Below are 27,064 nucleotides of genomic sequence, written 5' to 3'. Positions count from 1 at the left end.
ATTCATGACTTTGAAGGAGGTAAAGAAAATCCAGCTGGGCTTGCCTGAGGGTGGGTGGTCTACCATGGTATAATTTTGCTCAAGTCCATCCCAATGAGGAAATAAAATCTTTCCTTCACAACAGCAACGGAATAATTTCGGATAGCTTTAAGGTTGCCCAGAACAGTAAACAGAAGAAAACAAGGGTTTAAACGAAGAATATGAAGTGGGTAGGGCGCGACAAGGTGGGAGGCTCACATTTATCCGAGTTCCTTAAAGGTTCTCAAACTGCCATTCCAAAATGCAGTGCTGCCCTCTGCTGGCTGAGTGTGGCCAAGGACGACTCCCACCCAAGTCCTTTCCCACATTTGGGAAAGACAGAAAAGACTCAACGTGAGGCAGGAGGCAAATCAAGCACGGAACGATTGTCCAACCACCAGGACCCCTCAGAAAATACCCCTGGGTGTCTTTGGCTTCGAATTTAAGGAGGTATATCTAGCTTCTCCTGCCTGTGCTTAGCAAATTGGGTCAGACTGGTGTAAATGTTCAAGGAACAATGACTCTGAGCACCAGCTACCGGCCTGGAGAGCTCCCCTCAGAGACTCTGCAGTGCTCTGGGGATAGGGGCGTGCGGTCTGGGGCTGCGTGCACTATGGAAAGTCCGCCATATTCTTCCCCTGGCTCCTGGCTCTACACCTGTTGGCCAAAAAGCCCTTTGAAGGAACTTTCCCACTACACCGTTGACCGTGGCCCTGGTATTGCTGATTCCCGACTCTGCCACAGTTGCCTGGCTCACAGGTGCCAGCTTCTGTGCAGACAAAGCACAAGGGCCCAGCAGAGATTCAGGATTTATTCAGATATACTTGTATGACCAAATATCTCAAGTTAGATGCTCTCAGTTGCCTGCTAATGTATTTGGGTATTAAAACAAGCTACTATGCTTAGGGGCTTTTCTTTATTCTTGTAAAACCAGATCTCGGCAAATGGATTATAAAATCAAGATTGAAAATTCTTCTAGTATTTCCTCTCTATTCTCTTATAAGGTGTCACTCAAAATCTGCTTTCGTTTTCTTCAGAGGCTTTTGAAATTTCCCATAATGAAGTGTGGGTGCATATTCATTAAGTCCCTTAGGATGAGAAATGGGGCCTAAGAGAGAAGGTGTCTTCAGCACAGCTCCCCAGTAATCGGTGGTATTAAGTATTGGGATTAAACTGCTCCTTGGAGAGAAAAAAAAGAAAGTGTTTATGGGTTTATGTATTTTTCTCAAAGGCACACTGGGAAACATGAAACATGGGTCTGACTTCAGAGGCTGGCAAATGGAAGCATATCCAATTTTTAAAAGCAATTACCATGCAAGTTATTACATCTGACACAAACAAACCAGGCCCCAAAACCCTGAGGTGCCTTCAGCATCTGGAAGAAGCTGATGAGGCAGCAGTGATCCGAATCTGAGGATGCTCAGCCATTACTCCTCAGGCCTTGGCTGATATTTTTATTACTACAGTGGGGAGCCTCACGTCTCTCCTAATGCCAGATGAGGACCCATCTCAGCCCTGATAGGAGATAATGGAAGCAACAGACTTTGCAGAGGACCTAAACCATAAGACACATGTATTGAAAGTTGTCACCCAGTTGGTTCCATAGGTGTGCAACCAGTGTGATCACATAGGCCCCATGCTTGCAAGGGCCTACACTCAAAAGGGTCCAGCACTGGATGACTGGGGGGCTTAGTCAGTTAAGCATCTGATTCTTGATTTCGGCTCAGGTCATGATCTCCTGGTTTGGGGGTTCGAGTCCTGAGTTGGGCTCTGCACTGAGCATGAGCCTGCCTAAGATCCTCTCTCCCTCTCCCTCTGCCCCTCCCCCCTTTCTCGTGCATGAGCCCACATGCACACATGCACTCTTGCTCTCGCTCTCTCTCTCAAAAAAAGGGTCTTGCACTTGGAGTTTATGCTCTGTGGTCACGATCTTGATACTTTGACTTTTAATCATTTCAAGAATTATTAAACAAGGGGCACCTGGGTGACTCATTCAGTTCTGACTCTTGATTTTGGCTCAGGTCATGATCGTAGAGTTGTGGGATCCAGCCCCGCGTCAGGTTCCTCACTAAGCATGGAACCTGCTTGAGATGCTCTCTCTCTCTCTCTCTCTCTCTGCCCCATCCCCAGCGCTCTCTCTCTCTCAAAAAAAAGAATTATTAAACAATATAATTTTAAGCATAATTTTACCCTTCTTCATAATGTTATCTTTGAATTTACATTTTGTAAATAAAGTCTGATGGCACAAAGAAGCGTGCATTGGGGCTTGGAGACTCCGCTCATGAATGGTCTGCCTCTCACTGCCTCTCTGCCTCTTTGGTTGGGATGGGCTCTTGGCTGTCCTCTGCTCCCTGGTTCCCCTGGTCCTGCCTAGCTCCCCTCTCCCTGCCCTCATGCATGCCCTCACTGCTGTCACCCCCTGCCCTGGGTAGGGGCCTGCATGTAGGTACAGGGAGAATGACAGTTGAGCATGTGTACCCAGGGCTGCCAGTGCCACAGTACATTAGGCAGGCAGCAGCAGGGGTGAATCCCTTACCACAGCTGCTCCAGGTACTGAGCATGTCCTGGCACAGAGGTTTAATCCTTTTAGGGCTCTCCCATCCATCGTGGGTTTTGCCTGGAGCATGGCATGTCAGTCTGGTGGCTGGCTAAAGGAGGAATCCCAGAGCTGATGGGCTGTGTGTGCTCATGCAGTCAGCGGGCAGCTCACCCTTAGCGTCTGTGAGGGCTTGCACTCATCTTACAAACATCCCTGTGCCCAAAGCAGGGATAGCAGATAAGAAACACCACGAGATAGCAGATAAGAAACACCACGAGAGGGGCGCCTGGGTGGCGCAGTCGGTTAAGCGTCCGACTTCAGCCAGGTCACGATCTTGCGGTCCGTGAGTTCGAGCCCCGCGTCAGGCTCTGGGCTGATGGCTCAGAGCCTGGAGCCTGTTTCCGATTCTGTGTCTCCCTCTCTCTCTGCCCCTCCCCCATTCATGCTCTGTCTCTCTCTGTCCCAAAAATAAATAAACGTTGAAAAAAAAATTAAAAAAAAAAAAAAAAAAGAAACACCACGAGAGTGTGAGAAAGAGAGACCATGGAAGAAAAGAAAGTTTCATATTTTAATGCTTTTAATGGCATGTTTTCCTTCCTTTTTGCAGTTTTTTAATTTTTTTAATTTTTAAAGTTTATTTATTTTGAGAGAGAGAGAGAGGGAGAGAGAGAGAGAGAGAGAGAGAGAGAGAGAGAGAGAGAGAGAGAATGAATCCCAAGCAGGCTCTGCACGGTCAGCACAGAGCTCAATGTGGGACTCGAACTCACGAACCATGAGATCATGACCTGAGTTGAAACTGACAGTCGGACGCTTAACTGAGCCACCCAGGAGCCCCGGCTTTTTTTAAGTAAGCTCTACACTCAACATGGGGCTTGAACTCACAACCCTGAGATCAGGAGTCATATGCACTACTGAGGCACCTCTTTCCTTGCTTTTTGAATAAGGGACCCTGTGTTTTCTTTAAATGTATGTATGTATGTATGTATGTATGTAATCTCTTCACCCTGTGTGGGGTTCTAACTCATGAGCCTGAGATCAAGAGTCTTGTGCTTTTCCGACTGAGCCAGTGAGGCGCCCCGAGACCCTGTATTTTCATTTCATTCATACCACCATAGGGAGCTAGCCCTGGTGGTAGCAGACGGTAGGGACCCTCTTCTGGTTCTGTCCATATGGCATCTGAAGTTACTGGGCTCTTATTAAAGATGATTTATCAGGTTTTCATGGCTTCAGATGAACTTCTCAAGGGGCCATGGGGTGAGAGTAGGTAGCCACTGACAACCTCAGAATAATAAGAATAAAAATTTGTTGAATGAATTGGTGAATAATCAAATGAATAAAACAACGAACTAAGGAAGACAGCAGGCATAAGTGTGTGATGGGCTCGGAATATGATTCTCCCAGGGTTATTTGCCTTCGATCAGGCAGGAAAGATTTGTGGCACAGAGAACCCTTGAGGGTTCTGGGGGAAGGGCAGCTCCTGAGTCTCGCTGTAGAGGCTGCTCTGGGCAGTCCAGGCTCCTTTGCTGGTCAGTATCTCCTACTGTAAATCCCCACTCCCTCCTTTAATGCTGATATCCAGAAGACATTCATACTGTACAGCAATAGGACTTTTGTAATGAGAAAAGACAGAAGCCTTGATATAGAATTTCTCTTGCTGGGAGAAAATACCTGCACATTACGAACCTCTATTGATTTGTCTCGCCAAATCCCAAGCTGCAATAATTTCAGAGACTTATTCACAGGGAGCATGGCTGATAGTTGATCAGAATGCCCCATGGTATGCACTGTGCCCCAGCTCCCTTCCTCCCTGCCTGTCCAGTGCCTCCTCAGCTGGTCTCTACCGTCCCTTGAAGCCCTCTCTGCCTGCTCCAGAGTCCTGAGCTTTCTCTTCTGAGCTTGTGTAGCATGGAGTTGGACTCTCTCTTTTCTAGGTGAGCTATTATTGCCGCACTTGCTGTGTGGGCTTTAGAGGCTCCTTCCTTCTCTGAGGTGAAGGACTGTGTTGTCCCCTTCCCTTGAATTGCTCTGAAGGCCAAACCCAGGTCTGGACACCAAGTACTTTGACTCTGCTGTGGCCACTCAGCCCTCCACACTGTTCTCCATCACCCTGGACCTGTCCCCACCACAGGTCCTTTGCACTTGCTCTCCCCCTGCCTGGAAAGCCCTTCCCCCACCTCTCTGCAGGGCTTGATCCCTCCTCTCTTTCAGGCCTTTGCTCAAATGTCACTCCATCAATGAACTCTGACCACACTGCTGAGCATTCCAAACCTGCTCTTACTCCCTTCGTCCCCTTTCCCATTCCTCAACTTTATTTTCCTTCAAACTACTTTCACCATCCAGCATACTAAATATTACACTTATTTGTTTATTGTCTACCTTTCTTCTCTAGAAGGGACATTCTAGAAGGATGGTGACTTTGTCGGTTTGCTGATGTATCCTTACTTTCTAGAACAATTCCAGGCAGGTGGTAGATGTTCTAAGACAATGTGTGCAATTAAACAGAGAACACGTGCCGCAGATTCTTACTTCCTTCCATTGAAATCCCACTGCATGGTTTGTGGTTCTTGGAGGCTGCATGCCCTCTCAGGGTCGGAGACACTAAGGGAGTAACTTGGGGGATAATTTGCTACTTATCTGAGTCCTGGATGGTCATAAAGGCTTGTAGTCAGTAAAACCAATAACATGCATGCTCCAGGCCCTGCTGGCTCAGCTATTTAGGGCCTATGCTGGGGAGGCCAGAGTCACATGTCCCCTCCCCGTGTGGATCATGGCACCTGGCTGAGTTCCACAGTCCAGCCAGGGTGGAGGGAAACAGAATGAGAAGATGTGGACAAACTGGGAGAGGATGGAGCTGAGCAAATGCTCAGTGACTGTGCACCGAGGTCCTGCTGGAGTGAAGGAGTCTGGGAACAAGGAGGCCTATTCTGCTGTTGAGCAAGTTAGAGATCCTTCTGTTCTATGAGCCAGTTGACAGCCAGAGCACAGTGTTCCATGGGAACCACGAGGGAAGGAGCTACAGGCTTCAGATGAGACTGGGCTCTGTGGGGGGGGGGGGGGGTCTCTGGGTGGGCTCAGCTTTTAGGGTAGTGTTTAGTCTGAAAGAGAAAGCAGGAAAAGCAATCAGGTAGAGGAGGGGCAGTCTCAAAGGCTACCTGCAGGAAACCTCAAGGAGCAGTGAGGAGGTGGCAGAACTAAGGTGCAGAGGGACAGTGGCACCAGGTGGAGGGGACATTCAGATGAGGGGGGACCCCGGAAGGTTTCAGAGGAGGAGTGGGCAGAAAGGTGTGAGCTCTTCCAAGTTGGCATGTTGTAACAGCTGCTGAGCCAAATAGGGCAGTGGAGGCGTTCTTAGCCCCCAGAGGTGGACTTCAAGAGCCCACAAACCCTCTAAATTTGGAGGCACAGTTTTATGTCATTGGTATAAGTTCAGTTTTCAAGGGAGAGTGTCCACTACTTTTATGTGGTTTCCAAAGCTCAAGAATGACTGAGTAGTGGGCATTGCTCGTGCCCCTCCCTCAGCCTTCGTGTCCACCCCTTCCTCAAAGAGCCCACATCCAGCAGGAGAAGGGGGCCGAAGCCCCAGCTCCTGGGGTCTCTGGTCGGCACAGCCAGTGGGCACCCTCCATTCCTCTGAGCAGCGCTTTCACGGGGGCCCCTATGTCCTGGGTTGTTCAGTTAGGGGGACTCTCAGGAGTCTTGCTTCTAATTGTTTTTTTATTTTTTTTAATATTTATTTATTTTTGAGAGACAGAGAGAGACAGAGCACAAGCAGGGGAGGGGCAGAGAGAGAGGGGGACACAGAATCTGAAGCAGGCTCCAGGCTCTGAGTGGTCAGCACAGAGCCCGATGCGGGGCTCGAACTCACGAACAGCGAGATCGTGACCCAAGCCAAAGTCAGACGCTCAACCAACTGAGCCACCCAGGTGCCCTGCAGGAGTCTTGCCTCTAATGTTGGGTTAGACCTGTTTCCTCTTTTCCTGGGGACATCTGTGGCTTGCCTGAGCCATCTGGCCACCAGGCTAGGGGTGTGGGCAGTGCAGGAGAGAGGGCAGAGCCCAGGGAACCACAAATAAATCCTGGAGCCACGCCTGGACTAAAGCACCTCTGAAAGGAAAAACCCTCTGTGTGCTTTTTAGTGCACTTAGGGACAAAAAGAGTAGAGAGTCTAACAAAAAACCTTGCGGTGTCCATTATTTATATTGTTCAAAGTATAAAAAAATATGGAAACGCCTTTGCTGACAAACTTTCCATTGTCAATTATGCAGATACCACAAGCTATAAGCAAGAGCAAAAGGGCGTTACCTCTGTGGGCTCCACGGTGGTGTCAGTGGCCAACTCCCACGGAGAGTGGAATCGGGGGCTAGCTGGTGTTTTCAGCTTGTTCTGGAAGTTCAGGACCAAGCCTCTTGTCTTCCTATGCTCAGATCTGGAGGGGCTGGCCCCAGCCCAGGGCCAGCTGTGAGTTTTCTCTTATTGGAACAGAAGCATTTGAGGCATATGTGTGTTCTAGCTCCCCGCACGTTTTTAATCACAAGGGACACAGATGCTGTGACGTCTTGTTAGCGAATGATGGAGAGCACGCATGTCTGCCACAAGTGGAAGAGGTCTTGAGTCTGTGTCCTGTAAAGGGGAAACCAAAGTAAAAAAGGATTATCTTAAAACAAACCAAAACACCTGGTCTCTGCCAAGCACGTGCCCCTCTCAAGTCTTCAGCTTCCAAGTTCACTTCTGGGCTTAGCTGTGGCAAAAGATGGCTGAAAACCTGAAAGCAATTCCTCATTTGCAAGTCAATGGACAGAGTTTTAGATGGAAAGGAAAACACACACACACACACACACACACACACACACACACACACACACACATCACAGTAGAGTTAAAACCCCTCTTCTTCTTTCTGCTTATTAGGAACAGTCCTGTATGTTTCCCTTCCCAGAACTTTCTAGGAGAAACCAATGGCTTCTTGGCCCCTAAAGGCAGATCTAGAAAGGCCTTGGAGATGGAGAAAGAGAACCCGAGGGCATAATGACGTAAGGCTTGGCACAGGCAGCTGTGACCTGGTGAGCTGGGGCTGGGAGGAAAAATAATATAATAATCACAGCTCACATTCATCGGTGTCCATAGGTGCCACGCGCTGTTTCACGTCCCTTAACATTTAGTCTTCACTATAGATACTGAAACTCAAGCATAAGCAACGTGTCCACAATCACACACAGCTAGAAAGTGTATCATCGGTGTTGAAGCCCTAACAGTTGGGTTCCAGAAACTTTGCTTTTAACTCCAGGATGAGAGGGCTGTGGCCAGGAGTCCAGGAGGTGGGGCAGCAAGAGTAGTACCTGTGGTTTGCAGAGGGTTCACTTACTCGGGTGGATTTGGGTTTTCACAGAGCAGTGAGTTTCCCCCCAAACTGAATAGTTACCCTTTTATTTTGTGAAGTGAAAACATTCATAAAAATCTTCTAACATCATTTCATGAAACAAATGCAGTTTCAATGCAAAGAAGGACACAATCTCAGAATAATGGCCAGTCCTTCCCCTTGAATAAATCTACCTTTGTGAATGCCTCCCTCTGCTGACCTTATTTTCCTCATCTCACCCTGGGCTGGTGAAAATGTCCTCACAGTTGCCACCTGTCACAGAAGCCTTATGTGGGGACCACTGCAGTGCCTCATCTGATCCTCGTAAACCCTCTGCAAGGTAGGCAGGAAAGTCCTGTTATTCCCCACTTTCTCAAAGAAGAAACCAAAGCCCTCAGAAGTCAAAAAATTTAAGGACACACAGTTTTGAAAAATGGCAGAGCCAGGTTACAAACCCAGGCATTTGGCTCCAGGTACAGTGCCCCTTCCTGTGTACCTCAAGCCATTTGCCAGATGAACTGACTGCCCACCAGGTTGATTCCCGCGTGGGGACCTGAATGTTCAGAAAGAGAGGGAGCATTTATAAGTGTTGTTTCCAACAACAGGGCTCAGAATGTAGTAGTCCATAGTTGAGAGGCAGTCTCTGGATTCAGGACAAGATGAGAAGCCCCTTAAGGGTAAGGAAAGAGCATATTTTCTCGAGCATATCTTCTCTCTCATCCCCAGGCCTAGCACAGGGCACACAGGGCTGGCAAGAAATCCTTGCAGCTTAGGCATGGGACTTTGGTTTTGAATGCCAGTTTTTACTTAGGATTTTCTGTGGGAAGAAGAGAGGAAGGAAGAAAGGGAAAAAAATCTCTGACACATTTGATAGGTTGCTACAGAGAGAAGGGAAAAAAGGATGGAGTCCAGAAAAGACTTAACAGAGGCACCCTGGGCAGTGAGGGGAAGAGGAAGGCAGCATGAGGGGCCTGTCCCAGCAGGCGGGTGGGGTCGGTGGGTGGGTGGGTGACAGGGAAGCAGAAGCACTAAATGTGACATCTGCACTCTTGATTATGACCCCCGATGCCTCATGGCCTGGCCCCTGCCTATTGCTCCAGAGTTACTGCCACTACCCTTGATTTCTGTGCACCAAGATGCCCCATGGGATCCCACCTCAGGACCTTTGAACTGCTTCTGGGCATGCTCTTTTTAAAAACCAGCACTTACTAATGCCTGTTCATCCTTTGGTGACTTCTCTGACTCCTGTCTACCAATTTGAGGGGTAGACAGCACAGAGCCATGTCATCCCACCTCCAAAATGTAGTGAACATTCAAATATATGCTAAGTGCACGGAGCCTAGGGGCGGCACCTTAACTAGTGAGGTGCTCCTGAGGCCTGTGGGAGCCCCTTATCTGGTCCATGGTGAACTCAGCACCCTGAACCTTTCCTTCATGACCTTATTATGGTCTGCAGTTATATATCCGGGTGACTGTTTGGCTGATGTCTTTATCCCACTAAATGGTCAGCTACCTGGGAGAGCAGGGCTATGTGCTTGCTGGCGGTGGTATCTGCAGCCTGGTGGAACCAGCGACCCGGACGGTGCCTGGTGTTTGTTGAATGGCTTTCCTCCTTGTTTTGCTGGGGAATGCCTGGCTGTGCAGCTGGAATTTTGCTTTCAACTCACACGATTCTTCGGGGTGGGATTGGAGGGGTTGGAGGTCATGGCCATTTCTAGAAAACTGTTCCCAAGCTACTCAAGGTTGTGTTTTCTTCCTAGACCAAGATTCAGAACCCACCGGGTTTGAAGTCCTCCAGTACTAGAACAACGAAGCCTGTCCCTTGCTGACCAGAGTGGGGTTTGGGCTCTTTTGAGAGGTGCATGCTGGCTGGGTCTGAGTTGTCAGCTCTGATTGTGTAGGACAATGGAGACTTATAGCCTGTGGGATGTGGGGTGGGGCAGAAGCAGGGCCCGGGCACCTAGAAGACCTGTCATTCCCTGTTCAGCCACTAAAAGGCACTGTTACTCCACAGGGCAGACCAGGCTGATGGGGCTAGCACTGGGGAGCCACTAGGAGAAGTCACACTAGCTGCATTCACTGAGCGCCAACCGTGTGCTAGGCACTTTGAATACTCTAATACCATAATCATGCAAGAGGGGGATGATGAAATCTATTTATAGGTGAGGGAAAGAGGACCAACGAGCTTAAATGATGTTTTCCAGGTCTTATGGCTCATAAATGGCAGGGGCAGATTTCAGAACCAGGCCTGCCTAAATCTTCAATTAGTGCCTTCCCCCCACTTCTCCCCGGGTGCTCCCTCAGTCATGGTGCCAAATCTCCTCCGTTTGTCCTCGTAGCAGTCACCTAGCCAGGCTGCTGTTCACAGCACAAGCTCCCCTCACTCAGCTGTCTCAATGTGGCCAATTTTGACTATCCAAATTAATATAGGGGCCACTGCTTGGGTCTAAAATCTAAAGCTGGGTTACTAAAATGACTTACTTGAGTCCAAAGACCATTCTTCTGTGTGTGGGGAGGAGGAGGAGAAGGACATCAGATTTGCCCTTCTGGAGCCCTCTCCTCTAGTCTTGTTCTGCAGTCCCTCCCCCTCTTCCTGCCAGCCCTCACACAGCTGCCACAGAGCTTCCCCACAGACTTGATCAGCTCAGCAGCCAGGAGAAACTTCCTTAGCCAGCACCCAAGGCCCTTAATGAGCTGGAAACATGCCTCGTCACCTTATGGCTAACCCCCACAACCAATAGCTAACAGACCCGCACTCTCAGCTTCAGCCCCCTGAGCTCAGCACTCCTGCCTCTCAGAGCTGAGATCTGCCCCCTGCACAGCAGATTCCTGAAGCTTCCCACGAGGCAGTGTGAGGATGAATAATCCCAGTCAGCTGTTGGTACAGTGCTGACCCACAGGAGGAGCCCAGGAACGTTCCTTGTCTTCCCTTTCTCAGCCCGTGGAAATATGCAAGGACAATACAACTGCAAAGGCAGATGTATGTGGTGTAATGCTCCATACGGTGCAATCCCCATGTAAACATTTCCAGACATAGGCAAATGTCCTCAGGCTGACACCAAGGAAGGCATTTCCTGTACTGTTTTTTTTTTTTCTTTCTTCCTGTGCCCATGGTGAGCTCCAAGGTGACTGAAACACCATCTGGAGGCTAACCTCCTTGAGGACAGGGACAGGGTTGTGAACCTCTGAGCAACCTCATAGGCCCAACACAGCACTGGGTCTTCAACAGTGTCCTTTCTAGGAATGTGAGTTGGTCAATTAATTATTGACTGGGTGCATGAGAAGCTGTAGGGATGGGCAGATCATTTCAGGGTATCATCATCTGAAACAGAAACAGCATTGTTTTAAGAGCCTGTCAAAGCCCAGGAGAAATATGGTACTTTCTTCTTCCTGTTGCAGGAGATGGCTATTAAAACCACAGGGCAGGGGCGCCTGGGTGGCTCAGTCAGTTAGGCATCTGACTTCAACTCAGGTCATGATCTCATGGTTCGTGAGTTCAAGCCCCTCATGGGGCTCTGTGTTCTTAGCACAGAGGCTGCTTTAGATCCTCTGTCCCCCTCTCTCTGCCCCTCCCTTGCTTACATGCTTTCTCTCTTTAAATAAACATTAAAAAAAAAAAAAAAAAGCCCGCAGGATGTGAGACCCAGAAGGGCCATGAGATGACAAGTCAGCAGCTTGATTTGACCACTTCGGGCTGGTGGGGCTGACGTGCTTAGATGTGGAGATTGCAAGCCTTGGCCCACTCTCTTCTCTTGTTGCTGTTTAGTCTTCTTATTCTGAGGTTCAAAGAGACAAAGCCTATGGGATGTTTTTCCAGGTTCCAGAAAGTCCAAAACAGGCCGGGATCATGGGACTCAGCCTCTTCCAGGAAGGGCCACACCAGATGAAAAACCAGGCCTGTGTTCTTGGCCCAGGCTCTCCTGACTCCAGCCCAATCTCAGTCGCACCCTCACACATTGAATGGGGGGTGGTTCCAGCCCCCCAGTTCATCCAATGTCACATGGAACCTGCCTACTCTGGGTTGGCATGTCAGGTAAATTTTCTGATCAATATGCATTTGCCTATCCCTGTTCCACAACTAAGGCACCTTCGGTGTCATGGTGGTCTGCCTGTATCTGTTCTTATTGTCTCATGTCATCAAATGCTCTTTACACATTGTGAACATGTTTTATACAGCTTATTCTTGCCTTCTCGGTAACTGTTCTATGTCATTTAAACCACCGGTAATGATGGTCTTGTGTACTTTACCTCCTGTAGGTTTTTATTTTTTATTAAAAAAATGTTTAGGGGCGCCTGGGTGGCGCAGTCGGTTAAGCGTCCGACTTCAGCCAGGTCACGATCTCGCGGTCCGTGAGTTCGAGCCCCGCGTCGGGCTCTGGGCTGATGGCTCAGAGCCTGGAGCCTGTTTCCGATTCTGTGTCTCCCTCTCTCTCTGCCCCTCCCCCGTTCATGCTCTGTCTCTCTCTGTCTCAAAAATAAATAAACGTTGAAAAAAAAAATTAAAAAAAATGTTTAATATTTATTTTTGAGAGAGAAAGAGAGACAGAGCACGAGCAAGGGAGATCAGAGAGAGAGCAAGACACAGAATCTGAAGTAGGCTCCAGGCTCTGAGCTGTCAGCACAGAGCCTGACGTGGGGCTCGAGCCCATGAACCGTGAGATCATGACCTGAGCCAAAGCTGGACACTTAACCAACTGAGGCACCCGGGCACCCCTACCTTACCTCCTTTAGAACCACAGGAAAAACTGATTGCTATTATTCCCATGAGAGTTATATAATAATAATAACTCTCAAGGATCTTGTCCAAGGTCACCCTGTAAGGTACTGATGGGCAGGGCCTCTGACTCCTGTATCAGCAGCCCTAATAGGAAGAGTTCTGTCCATGGTGTGTGGCCACCCCAGGGGCTACATGCAAATGTGTTGCTGTGGCTGCAAAGACGAAGCGACTGCAGAAGCTGGTGCAGGTGGGCAGGTGGGTATGGGCAGAGTTGGCCAACCAGGCAGGAATGCCAGAGTGGGGGGCTGCTGTAGGATTGAGATGTAGGGGCTGGAAAGAGCTCCTCAGCTCCCTCTGCTGCCTGAAAGCCCCTTAACAGAGAATAAAGTCTTCTAGTCCATGGTGAGAGGTGTGTGTGCACATCCCAGCTCTGTTCCCTATTGACTGTACACTTACCCTCTGTGAGACTGTTTAATTATCTGCTGGAGGTTTAAATAATATCTATTGTATAGGGTTGTGTGGATTCAATTTAAAAATGCACAGGATGGGCTTAGCACTCCGCCTAGCTTATACCATTCAATAAGTAGTTGTTACTGTAAACATGCAGATGGGGGGGAGGGCTGTGCTGCTTTTTATGTTTCTGTTTTGCTTCTCTGGGTTCTCAGCAAATTAACACATACTGATTTTATAATAAAAAATGATTTTTTTTAAGACAGAGAGAGAGTGCAAGCAGGGGAGAGGGGCAGAGGGAGAGAGAGAGAGAGAGAGAGAGAGAATGAAAGTCCCAAGCAGGCTCTATGCTCAGCGTGGCATCTGATGTGGGGGCTCAATCCCACGACACTGGGATCATGACTTGAGTCAAAATCAAGAGTCAGATGCCGACTGAGCCACCTAGGCACCCCAAAGGGATTATTTTTGATAATAATACCTATATTTGCTTTCGATCTACAACAGAAATGACTTACTGACAGAACAGAGAAAGACATCTAGATTCTTCTTTTAGGAAGTGTTCTTCCCTCCTGGGGAGAGCTAGCTTTTCATAGATTTTAACTACTGTCTCCTGCACAAGGCTAGATGCCCACCCCCACCATAGCATCGAGTAGGCTCTGACCCACACACCCTGAGCTTCAGAAGCTTGGACTGGTTGGTTGTGAAAGGTTGTGAAAGCTGAGGGGGAGGTGCCTTGGGGACGAGGCTTCACAGTCATGGTCCGTTGTGACAGAAAGAAGTGAGCTCTCTGCTGGTTGTGACTCAGCTCTGTTGCTTCAAAATGCACAGAGATTTTACACTCTTTCCAAACAAAGGCTAAAATGTTAGGAGGTCCTGCCTCAGAGTGTGGGGCTATGAGAACAGTGGACAATGGAGACAACAGAAGAGGCTGCCCTCGGAAGGGGGCAGGTGCTCACACGGACATGGGAGCCACAGGTGCCCAAGAGGAGAGCCGATGTCACCTGAGTGGTGTTTCCTCTCCATCTTGGCGTCCAAGAAGCCGCTGTTCCCTTGGCAAGGCCTAGGATGCCAGGCTGAAGGAGGCCGCGGTGCTCCCTCTGTATTGAGGTCTAGGTCAGCAGCTCACTTTAGACAGTCAGTGGGAAACCTATGGCCCGAGCCTTTTAGGAAAGGACAGGGGTGTGGAAGAATGACGAGCAGCTTCAATAGTGGGCAGGGCTCCTCAGAGAGGCGTGGAGACCCTGGCTTTTCAGAGGGCATGCCCTCAGCATCGTCAGGGCTTATGAGGCTCAAGAGCAGGCGGCTGCATCCTGTTGTGCCTTTGAGGCCAAGGGGGTGTCCACACATGTGTCCCCAGAACCCAACACCATTTGTCTCGGTGGGCTACCTGTCAAGCATGCATAAAGCCAGGGCACCCTGCCCTCTTCCACACAGCTTGGCCTCCCTGCCGCTGCCCCTCCAAGACTGAGTGTTTGCAAAGAGTAGTGCATTTCAGGAAATGAGCTGCCTGGGGCTGCTCAAGATATAGCAATGCTTCCCAACAACCACAAAAGCATTAATACCCACACGTATAGGAAAAGGAAGATATGATCGAAATTTGTACTAGGGCTTAAGTAAATAAGGGCAGCACCTTTCCAGAGAGAAAAATGGTAGAATCTGTCTGCATTTATCAAACACCTATTATATGCCTGATACTCTGTGTATATTTTTGTTTAATTATCACAGCAACGCTATCAACTAAGTGCCATTATATCAGCTAAGCATCATTATCCCCATTCTACAGATGAAGAACCTGAGGCTCAAATGGGTTTTGTTAACTGCCTCAAGTGCACCCAGTTAGTTGGGAATTGAATCCAGATCTGTCTAATCTGTAGTCTTTCCAACAACTTTTCAAGTTAACTAGAAGGGTAGAATGGGAATGGGATGGGGGTGAGGTGGTTGAGAAAGGGAGAATGGTAAGCAGAGCACTGGGGACACTGGACATTTAAAAAAGCCAAGAGGGCACAGAGAAGGGGAGAAGGCAGAGTGGGGATGGAAGTATTTCAGAGCAAATTTGACCAATTTCAAAATGTCCAGATGGAAGGTGAACATCTGTAGCTTCAGTGACTCTATTTAATCTTCATTTAAAAAATCTGTTTTATTTTCCAGCTTCTCTTTGTGAACACAGGCACATAAGCATGTATTGCTAGGTTTGCAAACCAGGTCTCAGCTCCCCTGCATGGCTGAGAGCATGCATGCTGAGCTGTCTGCTGCTGGTCTGTCCCAGCCCCGCACAGGGGCCATTTGAGGCTGCAAGAGATTCCACAGCAGATCCCAGAGCCTCCTCTCTCCTCCACCCTTTCCCATTTGCAGACCCATCATTTCATCTCAGGTGGAGGTACAGGTCCAGTATTTTTTTCGCCAATTAAATTTCCTTTAAGGTGTGTTTCATTCAGGCCAGGTATACTTGTTCATTATATACGAGCAGGCAGCTGAGGGACTATCAAAATCCAGAATTCACTTGGATTTGCACAAAGTCACTGTATGGACCAGTGGCATATGCGGTCGCTTCACAAATACATGAATTTCCCTGAAACTCAGAACTGACCTATCTGATTACAGGTATTGAATGGAACAAGTGACTGGGCCAGGGTCACATGGGCTCCCAGAGAGGACTAAAGTCCAAGCCTCTTGATTCCCAGACCTGTGGCATTGCTCCTCAACCACTTACTAATATCCTGCCCCTTCCTCCACCAAAAGAGAGAAGAGCTGGGAGAGAGAAGAGTTGGGAGAACAGAACCACCCATGTGGGGCCTTGAGGCTGTTGCTGCTGAAGTCATCAGGGCAGAAGTGCAGAGCCCAAAGGGTTAATCCAGCTTCTAGAGAGTTCTGTGGTCTGGGCAACCCTTGGCCCAGGAGGCAGGAAAGGGGCTTCAGAGAGAGCAGGTGTTAGCATATGTGGTGGGGGCTTGCATCCCCTGCCCTGAGGTCTCAACACTGACTGGACACTGAAATCACCTGGGAGCTTTAAAAATGATAATGCCCAGACCCCTGTTCCAGGGAATTGGAAGTAGTTCATCTGAGCTGTGGTAGCTGGCTAAATTTTAAAAGCTTCTAATGGGGCGCCTGGCTGGCTTAGTTGGTAGAGCATGAAACTCTTGATCTCAGGGTCATGAGTTCAAGCCCCACTCTAGATATAGAGTTTACTTCAAAAACTAAAATTAAAGGGGTGCCTGGCCTCCCTCCCGCTGGGAGATGGATCCCAGCATCTGCCATTTCCCCTCTGTTAAATGAGAACATTTTCTTTTTATTTTTTTATTTTAATTAAAAAAAATTTTTTTTAATGTTTTATTTATTTTTGAGAGAGAGACAGAGTACGAGCTGGGGAGAGGCAGAGAGAGCAGGAGACAGAATCCACAAAGCAGGCTCCAGGCTCTGAGCTGTCAGCACAGAGCCCGATGCGGGGCTTGAACTCACAAACTGTGAGATCATGACCCGAGCCAAAGTCGGATGCTTAACCGACTAAGCCACCCAGGAGCCCCGAGAACATTTTCTTTTTAGAGAAAGGTTCAGGAGTGTGGCTGGGAGGTGGACAACCCCAGCCTGGAGCAAAGGTGACCGAGGTCTCAGTGGATCCTCGTGGAAAAGGAAAGAAAAAAGGGGATTGTGTCAAAGGACACAGTCAGGGTCATGCATCAAGAAGTAAGCTGTGAGGGGCGCCTGGGTGGCGCAGTCGGTTAAGCGTCCGACTTCAGCCAGGTCACGATCTCGTGGTCCGGGATTTCGAGCCCCGCGTCGGGCTCTGGGCTGATGGCTCAGAGCCTGGAGGCTGTTTCCGATTCTGTGTCTCCCTCTCTCTCTGCTCCTCCCCCGTTCATGCTCTGTCTCTCTCTGTCCCAAAAATAAATAAACGTTGAAAAAAAAAATATTTAAAGAAGTAAGCTGTGAGTGGGGGGCCTGGGGAACTTTGTGTGCCCTGAGGCCAATCCCACAGGAGCAAGGCAGGATTGAGTAATATCCTCCCAAGAAGAGCCTCAATCATGGGATTCCAATGTTATCTGTGTGTAATGAGCAACGAACTAGAACACAGTTGCTGGAAGCCTGGAGCCGGCATGGGTATGGAGAAGCTGTTCCCTGGGATTAAACGTCTGGACCCTTTCTGGAATTTCGTTCGTTCATTCATTCATTCATTCATTCGTCCAGTAGGGATTTCATTTACCAATTACAAAAATATTGATTGAGCAACTACCATGTCCCAGCCCAGGCACTGAAGCTATACCAGAGAATAAAACAGACAAAAAATCCCTCCCCTTAAGGAGCTTGTGTTCTAGTGGGGAAGACAGATGACAAACAAGATAGATAAGTGAAAATTCAGGAGGTTACACAGTTATGTATGCTAAGGAGAAAAAGTTGTGCATGCTAAGGAGGTTACACAGTTATGCATGCTAAGGAGGATTGGAAACGAGGAGGGAGCTGTGAAGCTGTGATACTGGCCCCACGGAAGGCCTCACATTTGCTCAAAGTAACGTTTGAGCAAGCGCTCAGGGGAAGGTGTGGAGGGAGGGGAGTCATGCAAGTGTCTGGGGAAATGTTTGCTGAGCTCCTGAAGAAGCGCAGCCTGCGTGGGCAGGAGACCCAGCACTTGGGTGGGGAAATATGAAGCGTGCCCCTCATGTGTTTATAAATGAAAACTGAAGATCATAATAAACTATATCCAGCAAATAGAAAACATATAGTTTCAAAATCCTCATCCTTTTGCATCTTCTTTCTAAGAAATTATTTATATAAATTATAGATCATAGTGCAGAACGAGACCATAGCAACTATCTGGTGTTAGCGTCTTCCAAACTTGCTGGAAGATAAGAATCCACTGGGCTGCTTGATTTAAAGATACAGATTCCAGCCTCCCCTGCCATCCAGGCAAGGGTCCTGGGGATCTGTACAATTAACCAGAGCCCCTGGTGATGCTGTGACAGGCAAGCTTGGGAGACACAGACAGCTCAGTCTTCGTGTTTCACAAATGAGGAAATCAAGACCCAGAGAGAGGGGATGTCTTGCTCAAGGTAGAACTGATCATTCAGGCAGAGCCAGAAATAATACTCAGATTTCCCAACTCTCCCAGGTCAATAAAAGTTTTTTGCATAGCACAAAGATTGCTTATGATGTTAAAACTTGGGATGCGACAAGATACGAATCAAAAACAAACACCAGGGCAGACACCTGTTGGGAGAAGCAGATGCGCCTGGGTTGAGTAAGTGGCTTTAACCCATCCACCAAACTCAGCACTGAGAATTCTGGCAGTCAGATCTGCAGGGGAAATGGGCTGTGTTATTCCATTCATAGGGTGCAATAAACTGATACGTAATAATTTCATTTGATAAGGAAAGCTTTTTCCTTTAACAAACAAAATTTAAAACCCTTCAAACCTTTGGCCTCCTATTATGGCAATTACAGGGAAAAAGGGAAAAAGAGGAGGGAGAAAATGGCAAAAGGAGAGATCTACTCTCCTCCGGTGAGAAATATTTCTTCCATGTAATGGATCTTATGTGGGCGGTCTGGAGTTATACCCAGAACTCAATGGGCCAGGAATAACTATGCGTTTGAAGGGACCCCAGGATAGGCTTCTTGTAGACAGGTCTTTCTCTGATGCTGCCCAGTGTTCTTCACAGGAATGGGGTGTGGGTCTCGAAAAGAACAACGTGACCTGTGACGAGTCATAGGACCCTCTAGACCTTTGTGGCTCCACCAGAAGAGAGGAATAATCAAGCGATGGCTCCTGAAGGGGTCAGCGGGACGCCTTCCTGAGGCCCCTTGCAGTTGTGGCGTGTAACTCACAGCCCTTCTCGGCTGGCATGGGAGCAGTGTGTTGGGGTTTGTGTGCATGTGTGAGGGTGTGTACTGTACGTGCTATAAGCACCCTGCCACACACGTGGGAACTCGAACACCACACTGCTCCCGTGTTGTGTGACTGTGTGACCACATCTGTGATTGCAGTCGCTCAGGCAAACTGGTCTCTTGGGGAAAGAAGTTTCTCTTTCCAAGCCTGCTGTGCAGGTCTGCAAGGAGACACACAATTGCCTTTGTCGTTCGTTCTTCCTGTTGCGGACAAAAGCCCTTTCAGTTGCTGTGGAATGTACAGAAAGTTCTGTGCCGAAGGGCTGCTGGCCCTGGCCTGGAATCCTGTAAAAGGGGATCAGTGTGGGGAGCTGGCTGCTTCCACCCCAAGCTCCTGCGCTCTGCCCAGCAGGCCAGCCTGCCAGGTATCGGTGTGACGGGCAAGTGCCAAGGGGGCCCCCCAGTGCATGCCCCCACAGTGGCCTGCAACAGCCCAATCTAACTGTGACCCTGACTTACTGAGGGGCTGTCGCAGGCAGGAGTGGCACCAGGCACGGGGCTTTGCTACCTCCTTCTAACCGTCCCAGCTCTTGAGGCTGCAGTGGTCTGCAGCCTGAAGGAACTTGTCTTCAGACAGGACAGACAGGAGCTGAAACAGAGAAGCAAGGTCACTAAAAGGAGGGGGAGAAACTCTCATAGCATAAAAGCAGGACAACAAGGCCTCAACTCTCGGTGTTTACACTTTCATTCAAAGTTTAAATGGAACAACAAAAAATTACAACTGACGCTGTGTGGGGGGAAAAATGCGCTCACCACCGCAAAACCTAATAGTGGCACAAGTGGCCTTTTCTCGTTGCTGTTTACATCCCTGGGTGTCTCCACGGTTGCAGAGCCAGAAGACTCACCACGGGGAAACCTGTTGCCAAAATGCTGTGGGGCTGTGCTATTTCAGGAGGGCAGTTTTCCCAGGTTGCTATTATCTGCATTTTTCTAACCAGGGTTGGGCAATTCATAGGGTGCTGAAGCCAACGTGTGTTGAACTTTGTTCTAGTTTCAAAATGTAAACGAACAAGTGCCAATGGGAAGTGCCCAGGAACTGGTCTGAGCAAACAGCCCTGGGGGAGTCCCAAACATTGGCTTCCAGAGAGGGCTGGGAAACAGATTTGTGTGTTTGAAAGCAATGGGCGTTAGGTCTGTCAGAGCCTGAGTCCCTGGGGTGGACTACACAATTTCATAATCTTCCAAGCAGGGAGGAAAAAGCAGAGAGGAGAACAGAGGGAAGAAGGGTGTGGAGATCAGACTGGCTTTTATATGTGATCTTGTTTAAACAAGACTCTTATCAAGGAGTAATCCTAAACTTTGGTCTTTCTTATGATCTCAGCTCCTTGGGGAATGGGTATGTGACTTTTGGGTTCCAAGAGGGGGATTAAATTTCCTCTTAGCAATAAGAGCCACAACAAGCAGATAAGGTTGATAGAAATGGGGGAGGAATTCATTCGTGTCCCGTGGGGATGTTCTTTGCTCCCCACTTTTGGGATCTGTGTTGTTTGCTGCACATGGCATGCACCAAGACTGAGAACAAAGCCAACATCTAGTTATAGAGCAACATCTGATGGTACAGCTGTGCTGTAGGTGCTGGGGGTGCTGGTTGTACGGAGCAGGGAGCCGTACTACGGCTGTGCAAGAAGTGCCCAGTCCTGTGGTGGCCATGCGGGTGCAGGGCGTTAGTTTTTAAATCTCTATGGCATCGCTATTATGTGCCTAACGCACCGTCAGACGCTCTGGGAAAAACCCCAAGTGGCTGACATATAATTAACATTTTATTTATTTATTTAAAGTTTCTTTATTTTGAGAGAGGGAGTAGGGGAGGGGCAGAGAGAGAGGGAAAGAGAGAATCCAAAGCAGGCTCCACACCAGTAGTGTGGAGCCCAACGTGGGGCTTGAACTCACGAACCGTGAGATCATGACCTGAGCCAAAATCAAGAGTCAGATGCCTCACCGACCCAGGTGCCCTGACGTATAATTAAATGTGTCTTTACTGTATACTAAGTTCACAGTACTGTGCTAGAGAAGGAACAAATGTAGCAGAGAGGCCCTGGAGTGTGCGTCAGGTGGGAAGTGGTAGTCAGGCACTGGTATCCAAACTGTCTGGGTTTGGAGCCACACTTGGCTGTGGGACTGGGTATGTTACCTTTCTTTGCCTCTGTTTTGTCACCTATAAAATAGGAATAATTCACCAGGGTTGTTGTGAGAATTAAATGTAAAGTGCTTAGCACAGTGCCTGGAACATAGTAAGTGCTCAATAGACATTGACCATCATGTATTATTACTTAAGACTCTGAGCCTTGCCCTGCAGGTGTTTACAACCTAAAGCGAAAGTAAGTAAGACATGTCCTAAAATATGACATCTCAGGACCTGGTTATTGCCGATGAATGTGTTACAGATGTCAGAGGAGGGCAAAGACCCTTGAAGCAGAAGTCCTTAAGGCCTCAGGGAAGAGAGGAAGAGCCAGGTCTTCGGAATGTGGCTGGAATAAGCAGGTGAGGGCATTCTAGTTGGGAAGAAGTGGCATACACAAGGAATTGGAGGCAGGAAGATGCCAGGCCTGCTTGTACGGTGCCAGGTTGCTCTGGCTTGGCTTTAGCTAAGGTTCCACTGGGGAGTCATGAGAAAAGAAGCTGAAGATGAGGTAAATCAGAGCTAGGCAGCAGCATATGGAGTTTGAACTTTACTGTGTATGCAATAGGAAGCCAGCGGGAGGGCTTTGAGAAGGGAGTGGGATGTGCTCCTCCGCCTTCCAGGAAGGTGATCTGGGCTCACGCACTGAAGGATGTTGAGCCTAGGATCACCAGATCTGCAGAGACTCTCATCAGCTTCAGCTTCCTGCTATCTAGTATGCCAGAGGGCACGGCTGTTCAGTGTGTAAAAAGACCCTTTCTCCATTTCTCCCGTTCCTGGAGCATTCAAGACTAGCTGGGAAGTGACCTGAGAGTGGGGATATGGTAGGGGGGGCTGCTGCCCGTCACCAAATGGAGCTAAAATCGGTGTGGCTGTGCTGTCCAATATGGCAGTCACTGGTCACGTGTGGCTATACAGCACTTGAAACGTGGCTGCTCCAAATTAAGATGGGCCATAAGGATAAAGTATATACTGGATATCAAAAGCTTAGCACAAAAAGATTGTAGACTATCTCAATAATATTTTTAATATCTTGGGTTAAAAATATTTTATTATTTATTAATTCTAATTTTTTTTAATGTTTATTTATTTTTGAGAGAGAGAGAGAGACAGAGCACGAACGGGGGAGGGTCAGAGAGAGGGAGACACAGAATCCGAAGCAGGCTCCAGGCTCTGAGCTGTCAGCACAGAGCCCGACACGGGGCTTGAACTCATGGACCGTGAGATCATGACCTGAGCCGAAGTCGGACACTCAACCGACTGAGCCACCCAGGCATACCGGGTTAAAAATATTTAAAAAATTAATTTCACTTGTTACTTTTTACTTTTTTATGTGGCCACTAGAAAATTTACAACACACATGCAGGTCACATTATATTTCTGTTAGTCTAGAGGGATAGGGACTGGTTGATTTATGACATGGTTACTTATTAGAGCTGTAACTATATACTCTGTATTAGCCTGAGTAGGGTGCCTGACTTCTAAAAAAGCCAGTGTCAGATTTGAACCAAATCAGCATTATGCTCAGGATAAGAAGTTCAGGGAGGAAACAGTGTATCATTGCTTGCGGTCATTTCTCCAGACTTCTCTAAAAGTTGGCTTCAAAACTCTGACTTTGAGCTGCGGCAGGAAGATTGTAGGACACAGTATTGTGGAGGCTACGTTGAGGAGAAAGTCTTCACCCATGAGAGTAAAGGGAGAAGCTTCTAGGACACAAGGGGTGCTAGGTCATAGTTTCCTGGACCTTCTGTGGGTAGCATGTAGGGTGGGCCTGCCTGTGAACACTACCAATGCTCAAGGGTTAGGAGCTACTAGAGAGTCTGGGGTCAACAGGCCTCTGAAAACATGTTGTATGTAAAGGAAATACATGGAGCTGTTTTAAAAGCTTATCTCAAGGTTTTCTAATCACGGATAAATTTTTTTTCCTCCAGTGCTTTTCAGGAGTTTTCTAACTTTCTACAGTGAATAAATAAGTGAAAGAAACTTTTTTTTTTTTTTTTTTTTTTTTTTTTTTTTTTTTTTTTTAAGAGCAAGAAGGGAACTGTCGTAGGTTCTCCACAGCTACTCTTGACCCTTCTGGTCAAGAAGGGGATACAGACAAGACAGCTATGTCCCCCAGGCTCGATGTAAAGCAAGTCTGGATGGAGAGAGTTTCTTTTTGTGAGGGTTTGAGGGGATCCATCAGCAGCCCATGTAGGCAGGTCTGACTGCTGACGTGTGTTAAAGTTAAGGGTGTTCAGGAGACATGCAGAACTGCACTCAAACTCTCAGTGTACAAGTGACCATCTGTGTGTACTTGGCAGGACATCCACCATTTCCAGGCCTCAGATTCCTCATGCTGTGTTGGTAAGACCTTTAAGGATACTAAATACTAGATAAATGCTAGCTATCACTACAATGGAATTTAGCCTTTCAAATACTCATTCTAACAGTAATGGAATGACCTTTTTAAAAAGTTTTCTAGGCTCCAAGAGGGGTATTTCACAAGTCTTTCTTTCCAGATAAAACTGGAAGGGGACAGGTTGCAGAAAGGCCTGTACAGAGATAGGAAGCTCAGCTACGTGGGTCACCCAGCTGCACACATGCTCTGTTCCAATGCCTGACATTCCATTCCCCATGTCAGAGGCCCTGAGGAAAGCTTGTGATTCTAGAATCTCTAATTAGGAAAAGCCAGAATAATGGTAAACATTTTTACAGGGTTCTGATATCAACAACCTGCCAGTCACGGAGGCCAAGAAAACAATACATCAGCCTCTAAACATCCCAGCTGGTGTTAATCGGGGGCTCTAGTTGGCTTGATGCTAGCTCTAATAATTGGACAGCATTTCACTGTCCAACTTTGGGACAATCACAGTTGTCATTTTATTGTGAATGGGTTCAATGTTCAGAAGGAAATAGGGCATTTCCCCACCATTCCTGTTTTTTTTTTTTTCCACTTTCTTTATGGTGGTAAAATACACATAACACAAAATTTACCATTTTCACCATTTTTAAGTATACAGTTCAGTGGTATTAAATCTATTCTATCTTCCATCTCTATGATTTTGATGACTCTAAGTACCTCATGTAAGTGAAATCACACAGTATTTGTCTTTTTGTGACGGGCTTGTTTCACTTACCATACCTTCCTCAAGGGTCATCCATGTTGTGGCATACTGCAGAATTTCCTTTTTAAAACTGAATAATGTTCCATTGTATGTATACACTATAATTTGCTTTTCCATTCATTGGTTGATGGACACCTGGTTGCTTCCACATTTTAGTTACTGTGAATAATGCTGCTTTGAACATGGGTATACAAGTACCGCTTTGAGACCCTGCTTTCAATTTTTTGGGTACATACCCAGCAGTGGAATTTCTAGATCATAGGGTAGTTCTAGTTTTAATTTTTGGAGGAAACACCATACTCTTTTTCACAGCAGCTGTACATTTTACATTCTCAGCAGCAGTGCACAAGGGTTCCAATTTCTCCACATCCTCGTCAACACTTGTTTTCTGTTTTGTCAATAGTAGCCATCCTCATGGGTTTGATGTTAATAATAAACTGCTTCAGAACTCTCCATGTATTTTTATTTAATATCTTAAAGTGTTTCATCTCCACTCGGATGGCAGGCTCTTGTTAATTCTTGGCTTGCTGCATTGTACCTGTTCTTTCTCCCCTAGTGTCATTCTCTAGGCAAGTAGGGGCTGGTGAAGAAGGACACCACCCACAACTGAATCCACCAGGAAGATGGATTCTCTCTGGGCCGTAGGTCGCTGTCACAGCGCCATGAGCACAGGAGCCCTGATGGTGCGTGGAAGAATGAAACCAGTTCACAACAGACCTGTCGACCCGAGATAAATCACACATGGATCACATATACTATTACAATGCCTTAACTCAGTAGTTCTCAGCCCAGTGAGCAATTTTGACCCCCAGGGGGCATTTGGCAACGTCTGAAGACATTTTTGTGTGTGTCACAGATGAGTGGAAGGGACAATAGGCAGTGAGGGTACTACTGGCATCTAGTGGGTAGAACCCAGGGATGCTGTTAATCATCCCTAACCACAGGAGGGTCCCATCCTCCCACCTCTACCCCCCACACAGAAAGAACAATCTGGTCTAATATGTCAATATTAGCAATAGTGCTGAGGTAGAGGAACCCTGAGTTGAGCTGACTCAGCAATTGATGCCCTCCATTCTATGCCCCTCACCCACATATCCAACCGTCACTTCCCACCTGCACTCCTGCTTCTCTTAGGCAGGTCCTGTCTCTATGCCTAAACCTGCCTTTCTCAGTTCTGACCTCTGTGCCTTTCTTCTTGTGGTTCCCTCTGCCTGGAATGCCCCCCTGTGCACTCTCTGGACCCTGTCTTTTCTTCAAAACTCAAGCGGCTCTCCTGCTGTGAATGTGTCTTCAACCTCCCGAGTCACAGTGACCTCTCTGACCTTTCTCGGAAGCAAGAACAGCTATCTCACGGTGCCCAGGAGGATGGCCGTTAGATGACAGGTGGAGTGTAAGCTCCTTGAGAGTAGGAACCGGGGTTTAATGTGTGTAGATACATATACGTGTCCTCCGTAGTGTTTAAGGTTCTCACTACAGAGTGCTGAATAACAACACACCTGCACTGTCCCAGCAGTTTTTCCCTGCTGTTCTACAGAGAACAGTACTTATTCTTATAGTACTTGTTTCTGTACTATGAGAAAAATGGAAGAAAGGTAGAAAACTGGTTGGCTGAGGTTTGGGAATACATCTGATGTAGTAGGATTTGACCTGCATAGCCCAACGATGATAATTTTACAAATTTTCAGCTCTTTATTATTTTTATTATTTTATTATTTTTTAAATATATTTTTTTGACATTTATTTAGAGACAGAAAGTAGGAGCAGGGGAGGGGCAGAGAGAGGGAGAGAGAGAGAGGATCCCAAGCAGGCTTCGCACTGCCTGCGCAGAGCCCAGTGTAGGGCTCGAACCCATGAACCGTGAGATCGTGACCTGGGTGGGAATCAAGAGTCAGACATTCAACCAACTGAGCCATCCAGATGCCTCCCTCCCCCCAGCTCTTTAGATTAGATAAACAGCTACTAATTCTTCGTATAAAAAGTCGGTGAGGACACACATGAGTAAATAAGTAACATGAGAAAATAAATGTAACACTGTTTGCCAAACTGCAAGTCCGATAGCAGGACAATAGGGACGAAGGCTGACTTTCTTCATTTCCCCAGTGTCAGAACAAGAGCTTTACCAGCCTAAGGAGTGACCCAGACCAACCTTTATGACCCTATGACATTCTATTCCCTTTGATTATACTGCACAGTTTGAGCTGAAAAATCTGTGTGTGTGTGTGGTGGGGGATGGGTGGCGGTGGTGGGGTGTGGGGTTGCACAGCTGGAGACAAAGAACTTTTAAAAGGAAAAGAATGAGCCATGGTGTTCAGGTGTGAGTGTGAATTGTAGTTCTTTATGTCCTGGCGATGAAACTGTAGAGGCAATCTCTTTACCTTGTTGAGCCTTAGTTCAGCTTCTCATCTGTAAAGTGGGACTCCAGCCTCTGTCTTGCTTTAGTGAGGATTAACAATGCAAATTGGCTGACACAGTGTGTGGTAAATTAGTAAACTTACAAATGTTCTTTTTCTTTGTTTCACTTTCCTTCCCTTCTTAGCCAACAATGATATAATAACATTAGTAATAATAGTAACAATAATAATATAATACTTTATATATTCTAAGAATTTTCATATTATTTGAGTTTTATCAGTCTGTCTCTTTTTTAAATATTTTTTAAAATGTTTTATTTATTTTTGAGAGAGAGAGAGACAGAGTATTAGCGGTAGAGGGGCAGAGAGAGAGGGAGACACAGAATCTGAAGCAGGCCCCAGGCTCTGAGCTGTCAGCACAGAGCCCGATGCGGGGCTTGAACCCATGGACAGCGAGATCATGACCTGAGCTGAAGTCTTAACTGACTTAACTGACTGAGCTACCCAGGCGCCCCAAGTTTTATCAGTCTCTT

General features: G+C 47.5%; 1 long non-coding RNA gene across 1 annotated transcript; it reads right to left on the bottom strand.

Moving 5' to 3' along the window:
• Nucleotides 1-6,765: 6,765 nt before the first annotated feature.
• On the bottom strand, nt 6,766-19,785 carry LOC115509710. The gene is made up of 3 exons (XR_004343473.1): nt 19,708-19,785; nt 19,414-19,543; nt 6,766-7,177 (listed from the first exon to the last, which is right to left on the bottom strand). It is a non-coding gene; the product is annotated as an uncharacterized LOC115509710 (long non-coding RNA).
• Between the last annotated feature and the right edge of the window lie 7,279 nt (nt 19,786-27,064).

Source organism: Lynx canadensis, chromosome A3 (genome assembly GCF_007474595.2).
Source record: "Lynx canadensis isolate LIC74 chromosome A3, mLynCan4.pri.v2, whole genome shotgun sequence".
NCBI classification, from domain to species: domain Eukaryota; kingdom Metazoa; phylum Chordata; class Mammalia; order Carnivora; family Felidae; genus Lynx; species Lynx canadensis.
The sequence above is the reverse complement of the archived record's forward strand: the minus strand, read 5'-3'. Positions and strand labels throughout refer to the sequence as shown.